The sequence below is a fragment of the Ranitomeya variabilis genome, chromosome 1 (assembly GCF_051348905.1).
Source record: "Ranitomeya variabilis isolate aRanVar5 chromosome 1, aRanVar5.hap1, whole genome shotgun sequence".
Taxonomy (NCBI): Eukaryota; Metazoa; Chordata; class Amphibia; order Anura; family Dendrobatidae; genus Ranitomeya; species Ranitomeya variabilis.
Window position 1 is genome coordinate 256,345,141 of NC_135232.1, and position 12,557 is coordinate 256,357,697.

The window sequence follows — 12,557 nt, forward strand, 5'->3', positions numbered from 1 at the left end:
CTGACCGCAAATCCTGAACTAACACCGCAACTAGAAGTAGCCGTGGGGTGTGCCTAACAAACCCTAGACACCTCGACACAGCCGGAGGACTAAATACCCCTATAGATGGAAATAGGAATGCTATCTTGCCTCAGAGCAGACCCCCAAAGGATAGGCAGCCCCCCCATGAATAATGACTGTGAGTAGGAGAAGAATAGACACACGCAGGTAGAAAACAGGATTTAGCAAAAGAGGCCACGCTAGCTAAATAGGAAAGGATAGGACAGATTACTAGGCGGTCAGTATTAAAACCCTTCCAAAAATATCCACAACAGATAATACAAAAAGTTCCACAATCTAACTAAAGACATGGAATGTATATCTGCCACTCCAGAGAATCCAACAAGACTGAGAAAATACTGACACAGTCTAAGCTGGACAAGAAAACACAAAGAATAGCACTGAATTGTGAAGCACACAGCATGTGAGCCACAGGAAAAAAAAACCAGACACTTATCTTTGCTGATTTGGCAGAAAGGCAGGAGGAACCAGACAGAGGTCCATAACCTCCCAACAACAATTGACAACTGGCAAGGACTAATGAATCCTGCACACCTAAATACCCCAGTCAGAACTGCAATCAGCAGACACACCTGACCAGGACTGCAACCCAGGGACAACTGCATTACCACCTACTACCACCAGAGGGAACCCAAACAGAATTCACAACAGTACACTCCCCTTGAGGAGGGGTCACCAAACCCTCACCAGCGCCCCCAGGCCGATCAGGACGAGCCAGATGAAAGGCACGGACCAGATCAGCAGCATGGACATCAGAAGCAAAAACCCAAGAATTATCCTCCTGGCCATAACCCTTCCATTTGACAAGGTACTGAAGCCTCCGCCTCGAAAAATGAGAATCCAAAATCTTCTCAACCACATACTCCAACTCCCCATCAACCAAAATAGGGGCCGGAGGATCAACAGAGGGAACAACGGGCACCACATATTTCCGCAATAAAGATCTATGGAAGACATTATGGATAGCAAAAGAGGCCGGAAGCGCCAATCGAAAAGACACCGGATTAATAATCTCAGAAATCCTATAAGGACCAATAAACCAAGGCTTAAACTTAGGGGAAGAGACCTTCATAGGAACATGACGGGAAGACAACCAAACCAAATCCCCAACCCGAAGCCGGGAACCAACACACCGACGACGGTTAGCAAAACGTTGAGCCTCCTCCTGAGACAACACCAAATTGTCCACCACATGAGCCCAAATCTGCTGCAACCTGTCAACCACAGAATCCACACCAGGACAGTCAGAAGGCTCAACCTGCCCAGAAGAAAAACGAGGATGAAAACCAAAATTACAAAAAAAAGGTGAAACCAAAGCAGCCGAACTAGCCCGATTATTAAGGGCAAACTCGGCCAATGGCAAAAAGGCCACCCAATCATCCTGATCGGCAGACACAAAGCATCTCAAATAAGTCTCCAAAGTCTGATTAGTTCGCTCGGTCTGGCCATTTGTCTGAGGATGAAATGCAGAAGAAAAAGACAAATCAATGCCCAGCCTAGCACAAAAGGCCCGCCAAAACCTAGAAACAAACTGGGAACCTCTGTCGGACACAATATTCTCTGGAATACCATGCAAACGAACCACATGCTGAAAAAACAACGGAACCAACTCTGAAGAGGAAGGCAATTTAGGCAAAGGCACCAAATGAACCATCTTAGAAAACCGGTCACAAACAACCCAGATAACCGACATCCTCTGGGAAACCGGAAGATCAGAAATAAAATCCATAGAAATATGCGTCCAGGGCCTCAGGGACCGGCAATGGCAAAAGTAACCCACTAGCAAGGGAACAACAAGGCTTGGCCCGCGCACAAGTCCCACAGGACTGAACAAAAGAACGCACATCACGTGACAACGAAGGCCACCAAAAGGACCTACCAACCAAATCTCTGGTACCAAAAATACCAGGATGACCAGCCAACACAGAACAGTGAACCTCAGAAATCACTCTACTAGTCCATCTGTCAGGAACAAACAATTTCCCCACAGGACAGCGGTCAGGTCTATCAGCCTGAAATTCCTGAAGAACCCGCCGTAAATCAGGGGAAATGGCAGAAAGGACCACCCCTTCTTTCAGAATGCCGACCGGTTCAAGGACCTCAGGAGAATCAGGCAAAAAACTCCTAGAAAGGGCATCAGCCTTAATATTTTTAGAACCCGGAAGATACGAAACCACAAAATCAAAACGGGAAAAAAACAAGGACCATCGAGCCTGTCTAGGACTCAGCCGTTTGGCAGACTCGAGGTAAATCAAATTCTTATGATCGGTCAGGACCACAATACGGTGCTTAGCTCCCTCAAGCCAATGTCGCCACTCCTCAAACGCCCACTTCATAGCCAACAACTCCTGATTGCCGACATCATAATTGCGTTCATCAGGCGAAAACTTGCGGGAGAAGAAGGCACACGGTTTCATCAAAGAACCAACAGAATCCCTCTGAGACAAAACGGCCCCTGCCCCAATCTCAGAAGCATCAATCTCAACCTAAAACGGAAGAGAAACATCTGGTTGGCGCAATACCGGAGCAGAAGTAAATCGGCGTTTAAGCTCCTGAAAGGCAGAGACAGCCGCAGAGGACCAATTCGCCACATCAGCGCCTTTTTTCGTCAAATCAGTCAAGGGTTTAACCACGCTGGAGAAGTTAGCAATGAACCGGCGATAAAAATGTGCAAAACCCAAAAATTTCTGAAGTCTCTTCACGGATGTGGGTTGAATCCTATCATGAATGGCCTGAACCTTAACCGGATCCATCTCCATAGATGAGGGAGAAAAAATAAAGCCCCAAAAAGAAACCTTCTGCACCCCAAAGAGACACTTAGACCCCTTCACAAACAAAGCATTGTCACGAAGGATCTGAAATACCATCCTGACCTGTTCCACATGAGACTTCCAATCATCGGAAAAAATCAAAATATCGTCCAAATATACAATCAAGAATTTATCAATATAAGTCCGGAAGATATCATGCATGAAGGATTGAAAAACAGATGGAGCGTTAGTGAGCCCGAATGGCATCACAAGGTATTCAAAATGGCCTTCGGGCGTATTAAACGCAGTTTTCCATTCATCACCCTGCTTAATACGAACAAGATTATATGCCCCCCGAAGGTCAATCTTCGTAAACCAACTAGCCCCCTTAATCCTAGCAAACAAATCGGAAAGCAAAGGTAAAGGGTATTGAAACTTGACCGTGATCTTATTCAAGAGGCGATAATCAATACAAGGTCTCAAGGAGCCATCCTTCTTAGCAACAAAAAAAAAACCTGCTCCCAACGGTGAAGAAGATGGCTGAATATGCCCTTTCTCCAAAGACTCCTTAACATAACTCCGCATGGCGGTATGTTCAGGCACAGACAGGTTGAAAAGTCGGCCCTTAGGAAACTTACTGCCTGGAATCAAGTCAATCGCACAATCACAGTCCCTGTGCGGTGGAAGGGAACTGGACTTGGGCTCATCGAATACATCCTGAAAATCAGACAAAAACTCTGGAATTTCAGAAGAGGAAGATTGACATCAAAGGAACATCATTATGAACCCCCTGACAACCCCAACTAGTCACAGACATAGATTTCCAATCCAACACAGGATTATGTACCTGCAACCACGGGAAACCCAGCACGATAACATCATGCAAATTATGCAACACCAGAAATTGACAATCTTCCTGATGGGCTGGCGCCATGTGCATGGTCACCTGTGTCTAAAACTGGGGCTTATTTTTAGCCAAAGGTGTAGCATCAATCCCCCTTAAAGGAATAGGGTTCTGCAAAGGCTGCAAGGGAAAACCACAACGCCTGGCAAACTCAAAATCCATTAAGTTCAAGGTGGCGCCTGAATCCACAAACACCATGACAGAAAATGATGACAATGAGCAGATCAAGGACACCGATAACAGAAATTTAGGTTGTACAGTACTGATAGTAAATGAACTAGCGATCCTTTTTGTCCGCTTAGGGCAGACTGAAATGACATGAGAAGCGTCGCCACAATAATAACACAACCTATTCTGACGTCTGAATCCTTGTCGTTCCATTCTAGACAAAATCCTATCACACTGCATTGGCTCAGGACTTTGCTCTAAGGACGACGCCACAGCGCGCACAGTTTGACGCTCCCGCAAGCGCCGATCAATCTGAATGGCCAGAGACATAGAATCACTCAGACCGGAAGGCGTGGGAAACCCCACCATAACATCTTTAACGGATTCAGAAAGACCCTTTCTGAAAATTGCCGTCAAAGCATCATTATTCCATTTAGTCAACACAGACCATTTTCTAAATTTCTGACAATACAATTCTGCCGCCTCTTGACCCTGAGACAGGGCCAACAAGGTTTTCTCTGCTTGATCCACAGAATTCGGTTCATCATATAATAATCCTAAAGCCTGAAAAAAGGAATCTACATTAAGCAAGGCCGGATTCCCAGATTCCAGGGAAAATGCCCAATCCTGTGGATTGCCACGCAGCAGGGAGATGACAATTTTAACCTGCTGAATGGAATCACCGGAGGATCGAGGTCTCAGAGCAAAAAACAGTTTACAATTGTTTTTAAAAACCCCAAATTTGGACCTATCACCAAAAAACAAATCAGGAGTAGGAATCTTCGGCTCTAAAGCAGGAGTCTGAACAATATAATCAGAAATACCCTGTACCCTAGCAGCAAGCTGGTCTACACGAGAAGCTAATTCCTGAACATCCATGCTGGCACAAGACTCCTCAGCCACCCATAAATAAAGAGGGAAGAAAAGACAAAACAGACTAAAGAAAAAAAAATGGCTCAACACCTTTCTTCCCTTCTTCTGAGATGCATTTAACTCATTATGGGCCAGTTGTACTGTTATGATCTGGTGACCTTGGAGCAGCATGAAAACTTTCTCTGGAGTCGGTGGAACCTGTACTGACCGCAAATCCTGAACTAACACCGCAACTAGAAGTAGCCGTGGGGTGTGCCTAACAAACCCTAGACACCTCGACATAGCCGGAGGACTAAATACCCCTATAGATGGAAATAGGAATGCTATCTTGCCTCAGAGCAGACCCCCAAAGGATAGGCAGCCCCCCACGAATAATGACTGTGAGTAGGAGAAGAATAGACACACGCAGGTAGAAAACAGGATTTAGCAAAAGAGGCCACTCTAGCTAAATAGGAAAGGATAGGACAGATTACTAGGCGGTCAGTATTAAAACCTTTCCAAAAATATCCACAACAGATAATACAAAAAGTTCCACAATCTAACTAAAGACATGGAATGTATATCTGCCACTCCAGAGAATCCAACAAGACTGAGAAAATACTGACACAGTCTAAGCTGGACAAGAAAACACAAAGAATAGCACTGAATTGTGAAGCACACAGCATGTGAGCCACAGGAAAAAAAAAAACAGACACTTATCTTTGCTGATTTGGCAGAAAGGCAGGAGGAACCAGACAGAGGTCCATAACCTCCCAACAACAATTGACAACTGGCAAGGACTAATGAATCCTGCACACCTAAATACCCCAGTCAGAACTGCAATCAGCAGACACACCTGACGAGGACTGCAACCCAGGGACAACTGCATTACCACCTACTACCACCGGAGGGAACCCAAAAGCAGAATTCACAACAGGATGCCATACGGATTACATACGAAGGTTAACATGCGCAAAATACACTGCCACACCCTGCCTATGGATGACATACGGATCACTATTTTGGTAACATTTCTGCGTATTACGGCCGTAAAAAACAGACTGTATTTTCATACGCTGAGTGTGACACCGGCCTAAAGTGGAGGGAGACGAGGATGGGAGCTGGCTGCTGAACTCTGCCCTCACAGCCATGGCCAAACGGAGCTCCCTCTTCATTCCGGTAGTGGAAGGGAAGAAATTACAAGCCAAGGACATGTAAGTAGCTGTGGTGCCCACAGAGGCCTGGAGCGAGCAGCTGTCGGCTGGGGAACATGGAGTCAAAGTAATCACTGCACTCGTATAATTTCAAGTTGCATATATCAGAAGTTTATTTGACAAGTCAAATAAACTTCTGATATATGCAACTTGAAATTATACGAGTGCAGTGATTACTTTGACTCCATGACTTGTGGGATGTAGTGTCCCGTTCACTGGCACCGTGAACTGTACTGATTGAGTGCTAGCTTTCCAGATTCTCTACAGGCTGGGGAACATGGGCAGGGAAGGAGCGGGCTGTTTCCGGGGTCAGGCTGCAAAAGTTCGGTTATGTTGCTGGATGTAATGTGTTGTATACTAACAAATTTGTCACTGCAGGCAGTGCTGTATACTACTGTGTTCCTCAGGTTTTTCCACCACATGCAACTGCACCCGGGAAGGGAGGGGATGGGGGCAGAAATCAGGACATTATGGGGGCAGAAATCTGAGGACATTATGGGGGCAGAAATCTGAGGACATTTTTTTCGTGGGCAGAAATCTGAGGGGGCAGAAATCTGAGGGGGGGGCACCCCGGGTGCAGGAAGAGCTTAGTACACCTCTGTGTTTCCTGTCCACTGCACCCAAGCAATTGGGAAACTGACAGATTTGTTGGAATTTATCTGCAATTTCCAGCCAACTCTCCGTTGTGTGATGTGGTATAGACTCGCCAAGTAAAGAGTCCCACAATGCAGGGCAGGTGTGCTTCACAATTACGGATAAGGTGGAAATCCCAAGTCTGAACTGAAAATGTAGTGACGAAAAGGATTCTCCAGTTGCAAGGAATCTGTGAAAAAAAAGGGAAAAATGAGTACAAAATACCAGCAATAACATTACAGTTATAAGTCAGCTTTAAAAGTAGGAGATACAATATCTATATATATAATTGTCTAAGGGGTACTTCCGTCTTTCTGTTGGCAACTTCCGTCACGGATATTCATTCGCTGATTGGTCTCGCCAGCTGCCTGTCATGGCTGCCGCGACCAATCAGCGACGGGCACAGTCCGATTAGTCCCTCCCTACTCCCCTGCAGTCACTGCCCGACTCCCGCTCCATACTCCCCGCAGTCACGGCTCACACAGGGTTAATGCCAGCGGTAACGGACCGCGTTATGCCACGGGTAACTCACTCCGTTACCGCCGCTATTAACCCTGTGTGACCAAGTTTTTACTATTGAGGCTGCCTATGCAGCCTTAATAGTAAAAACATCTAATGTTAAAAATTATTTAAAAAAAACAACAAATCATTATATACTCACCTTCCGCCACCTTTCCGACGCTCCGGTGACCGGTCCATGCAAGCGGCAGGTTCCGGTGCTACGGTTGGTGTGCAACAAGGACCTGCCATGACGTCACGGTCATGTGACCGCGACGTCATCACAGGCCCTGGGCGCCTGCGCGAGAAGGACCTGCCATGACGTCACAGTCATGTGACCGCGACGTCATCGCAGGCCCTGCGCGAGAAGGACCTGCCGTGACGTCACGGTCATGTGACCGCGACGTCATCACACCCTCGGACCGGAAGCTGCCGCCTGAACACAGGCGACAGAAATACAAGGGGCCCCTCGGAAAGTTGTTTAATTTTTTAACCTGTGACATACGTGGCTGGGCAATATACTACGTGGCTCTGTGCTGTATACTATGTAACTGGGCAATATACTACGTGGCTGGGCAATATACTACGTCACTGGGCAATATACTACGTGGCTCTGTGCTGTACAGGTCCTTCTCAAAAAATTAGCATATAGTGTTAAATTTCATTATTTACCATAATGTAATGATTACAATTAAACTTTCATATATTATAGATTCATTATCCACCAACTGAAATTTGTCAGGTCTTTTATTGTTTTAATACTGATGATTTTGGCATACAACTCCTGAAAACCCAAAAAACCTGTCTCAATAAATTAGCATATCAAGAAAAGGTTCTCTAAACGACCTATTACCCTAATCTTCTGAATCAACTAATTAACTCTAAACACATGCAAAAGATACCTGAGGCTTTTAAAAACTCCCTGCCTGGTTCATTACTCAAAACCCCCATCATGGGTAACACTAGCGACCTGACAGATGTCAAGAAGGCCATCATTGACACCCTCAAGCAAGAGGGTAAGACCCAGAAAGAAATTTCTCAACAAATAGGCTGTTCCCAGAGTGCTGTATCAAGGCACCTCAATGGTAAGTCTGTTGGAAGGAAACAATGTGGCAGAAAACGCTGTACAACGAGAAGAGGTGACCGGACCCTGAGGAAGATTGTGGAGAAGGACCGATTCCAGACCTTGGGGAACCTGAGGAAGCAGTGGACTGAGTCTGGTGTGGAAACATCCAGAGCCACCGTGCACAGGCGTGTGCAGGAAATGGGCTACAGGTGCCGCATTCCCCAGGTAAAGCCACTTTTGAACCATAAACAGCGGCAAAAGCGCCTGACCTGGGCTACAGAGAAGCAGCACTGGACTGTTGCTAAGTGGTCCCAAGTACTTTTTTCTGATGAAAGCAAATTTTGCATGTCATTCGGAAATCAAGGTGCCAGAGTCTGGAGGAAGACTGGGGAGAAGGAAATGCCAAAATGCCTGAAGTCCAGTGTCAAGTACCCACAGTCAGTGATGGTGTGGGGTGCCATGTCAGCTGCTGGTGTTGGTCCACTGTGTTTCATCAAGGGCAGGGTCAATGCAGCTAGCTATCAGGAGATTTTGGAGCACTTCATGCTTCCATCGGCTGAAATGCTTTATGGAGATGAAGATTTCATTTTTCAGCACGACCTGGCACCTGCTCACAGTGCCAAAACCACTGGTAAATGGTTTACTGACCATGGTATTACTGTGCTCAATTGGCCTGCCAACTCTCCTGACCTGAACCCCATAGAGAATCTGTGGGATATTGTGAAGAGAAAGTTGAGAGACGCAAGACCCAACACTCTGGATGAGCTTAAGGCCGCTATTGAAGCATCCTGGGCCTCCATAACATCTCAGCAGTGTCACAGGCTGATTGCCTCCATGCCACGCCGCATTGAAGCAGTCATTTCTGCCAAAGGATTCCCGACCAAGTATTGAGTGCATAACTGAACATTATTATTTGTTGTTTTTTTTGTTTGTTATTAAAAAACACTTTTATTTGATTGGCCGGGTGAAATATGCTAATTTATTGAGACAGTTTTTTTGGGTTATCAGGAGTTGTATGCCAAAATCATCAGTATTAAAACAATAAAAGACCTGACAAATTTCAGTTGGTGGATAATGAATCTATAATATATGAAAGTTTAATTGTAATCATTACATTATGGTAAATAATGAAATTTAACACTATATGCAAATTTTTTGAGAAGGACCTGTATACTACGTCACTGGACAATATACTACGTCACTGGGCAATATACTACGTGGACATGCATATTCTAGAATACCCGATGCGTTAGGGCCACCATCTAGTAAACAATATTTAAGAAATACCAGTAACAACATTACTGTTATGAGTGTGCTTTAACAGGAGGAGATACAATAAAAATGGCTTACCGAAGAGTCACCATCAGACGCTCCGACGGTGAAACTAAGAAGCGGCAATATGTATCACTTCTTGCGATGAGGTGTGCAATCCGTTTCACCAACAAGTCGAAGTTCTCCGCTTTCATCCGCACGGAGCTGAAAAACTTCTCGGGGTTTCCTCGTAGCTCCATGTATAACGTAGAATACGCGTCATTCTCTGTGCTTTGATTGGGTGGATCCACAAACGCCGTCGCTGCTGACGCATGATGCGCTGTCTCTCTCGCCACTTCTCCAGAACAATCGCTTTCAAATGATTAGTCTCAAAAGTGAAATCCACATAAATCTTCAGAATGTTTGCCATCACACCTTCTGTCTTTGCCAGGCCCTTGCTCTCCTCTACAACCTGTCAAAGATGGGCTTTAGGAACACAGTATATATAGGTTTTCAGTAGCCAATCACGTTTGGGAGCCTCCCATGGGCGTTTTTAAAAACCGGATCCGTCGTAAAACATTAAAAAAAACCAGATGGGACGGATCCGTTTTTTTGCTGATTCCCCTAGTCGGATCCGGCGGAAAAACGGATCCATCCCATCAGTTTTTCACAATTTACGCCGGATCCGTTGCTCTGACGGCGAAAACCTGATGTGTGAAAGTAGCCAAGGGGATGCATTATACTCTCTGAGGGCATTGGGAGTGCATTTTACTATATGGGACCTGCATTATACTGTATGGAGGACTATGGGTCCAAGTCATTCTTCTCACACTGTGTAAAGAAACTGGAACAAGTGTAGAATTGAATATTTGACCACACTTGTTTAAGGGCCTGAACTCAGCGCATGTAAATACAACCAAACTGTTTGTGATGGTGCACTATGCTAGCATTTGGGGCCCCACTTTGTCTAAAACCGGCCCTGCTTCCAGGCATGTAAGTGTAGGCAGAGCTGACAGAACAGTGTACTGGAGGCTTATAGCTAGGACTCAGTGTCTGAAGCCCCTCACAAGCCATAACTATTCCCCAGGGGCCCCAAGACGGGTGTGTTGGGGTATTGTTGAGGAAAGTGAAAGTGACCCTGATAACCAATCAGATGACAGCTTTCCTTTCGCCAGGATCAGCCGTGAGCGCTCATTGGCTGTCCCTGTAACTGTATATCTGCCGCTGTAGTTCTGCCCAAATCAAAAATGGCTGTTGCGCTTCTGCTGGAGTTGAGGAGGGGAGTTCCCATTGGAGACGCCACGTTCCCCGCAGGCTCCGCCCTCTGATCAGCTGACGCTGCCTGGTTTGTGTTGTGACAGGGAGGCGGCCGCGGATGAGACGGCGGAGACAGGAGAGCCGGTAATGGTCCCGGGGGCTGGGTGTGTGCGGGTACGGCCAGCTGGGGGGCACCGCTAGGCACCGGCTGACATGCTGCTTACAAGTCAGCACTGGCAGAGAAAGAAAGGTAGGACTGGCAGGCCCGGCTCTGCGGCCACCCACCCCCTCCCGCTCTGCAATCACCCCGGCCCTGTGCCCCGCACTCAGCAGCATGCCCGTGTAACGGCTGCACATGGCTCCCTGTCAGGGAAGTGGTCGCTGCCAGGTTGGCACATGAGTGACATCTCACCTAACAGGATGTGTTTACCCACTGAGCCAGCCATGCCTTCCCCCACCTTCCCTGTACTCACTGCTAGACTGCAGGGCGGCCATGAAACTTCATCCACTGATACAATATTGGTTATGTCCAGGAAGACATCCAAACTAAAACCTCAGCTGAGAAAAGCAAGAAAGGCTCTGGAGAAGGCGGCTCCCCGGCCTCACGCCATCCGTCTGTCTTGTCCGTGTCTTTCTGGAGTTTACATTTTGCCTTCACGATGACAGTTCTTGATTTAGCTGTGCGGGAATCCACACACACTGTGTCTGACACACTCATGCACACTCCCTTTGTCCGACACACTCACACTGTGTCCGCCACTGACTCTCTCACACACACGCTGTGTCCGCCACTGACTCTCTCACACACAAACACGCTGTGTCCGCCACTGACTCGCGCACACACATACGCTGTGTCCGCCACTGACTCTCTCACACACAAACACGCTGTGTCCGCCACTGACTCTCTCACACACAAACACGCTATGTCCGCCACTGACTCTCTCACACACAAACACGCTGTGTCCGCCACTGACTCTCTCACACACAAACACGCTGTGTCCGCCACTGACTCTCTCACACACAAACACGCTGTGTCCGCCACTGACTCTCTCACACACAAACACGCTGTGTCCGCCACTGACTCTCTCACACACATACGCTGTGTCCGCCACTGACTCGCGCGCACACACATACGCTGTGTCCGCCACTGACTCGCGCACACACATACGCTGTGTCCGCCACTGACTCGCGCACACACATACGCTGTGTCCGCCACTGACTCGCGCACACACATACGCTGTGTCCGCCACTGACTCGCGCACACACATACGCTGTGTCCGCCACTGACTCGCGCACACACATACGCTGTGTCCGCCACTGACTCGCGCACACACACACATACGCTGTGTCCGCCACTGACTCGCGCGCGCGCACACACACATATGCTGTGTCCGCCACTGACTCGCGCACACACACATACGCTGTGTCCGCCACTGACTCGCGCACACACATACGCTGTGTCCGCCACTGACTCGCGCACACACATACGCTGTGTCCGCCACTGACTCGCGCGCACACACACATACGCTCTGTCCGCCACTGACTCGCGCGCGCACACACACATACGCTCTGTCCGCCACTGACTCGCGCGCGCACACACACATACGCTGTGTCCGCCACTGACTCACGCGCGCACACACACATACGCTGTGTCCGCCACTGACTCGCGCGCACACACACATACGCTGTGTCCGCCACTGACTCGCGCACACACACATACGCTGTGTCCGCCACTGACTCGCACACACACATACGCTGTGTCCGCCACTGACTCGCGCGCGCGCACACACATAATAATAATAATAATAATAATAATTTTATTTATATAGCGCCAACATATTCCGCAGCGCTTTACAACTTATAGAGGGGACTTATACAGACAATAGACATTACAGCATAACAGA

At 47.6% G+C, this 12,557-nt stretch overlaps 1 protein-coding gene across 2 annotated transcripts in view; it reads left to right on the forward strand.

Moving 5' to 3' along the window:
- The first annotated feature begins 10,659 nt into the window (after positions 1-10,659).
- Positions 10,660-12,557, forward strand: part of CHFR (checkpoint with forkhead and ring finger domains) — a 63,452-nt gene continuing 61,554 nt past the window's right edge. The window contains exon 1 of one of the 2 annotated variants that reach the window (XM_077293361.1): positions 10,660-10,797. The gene's annotated coding sequence lies outside the window, so the exon portion shown is untranslated. Of the gene's footprint in view, positions 10,904-12,557 lie in introns of both variants that reach the window. The other variant, XM_077293362.1, reaches the window with a different exon arrangement.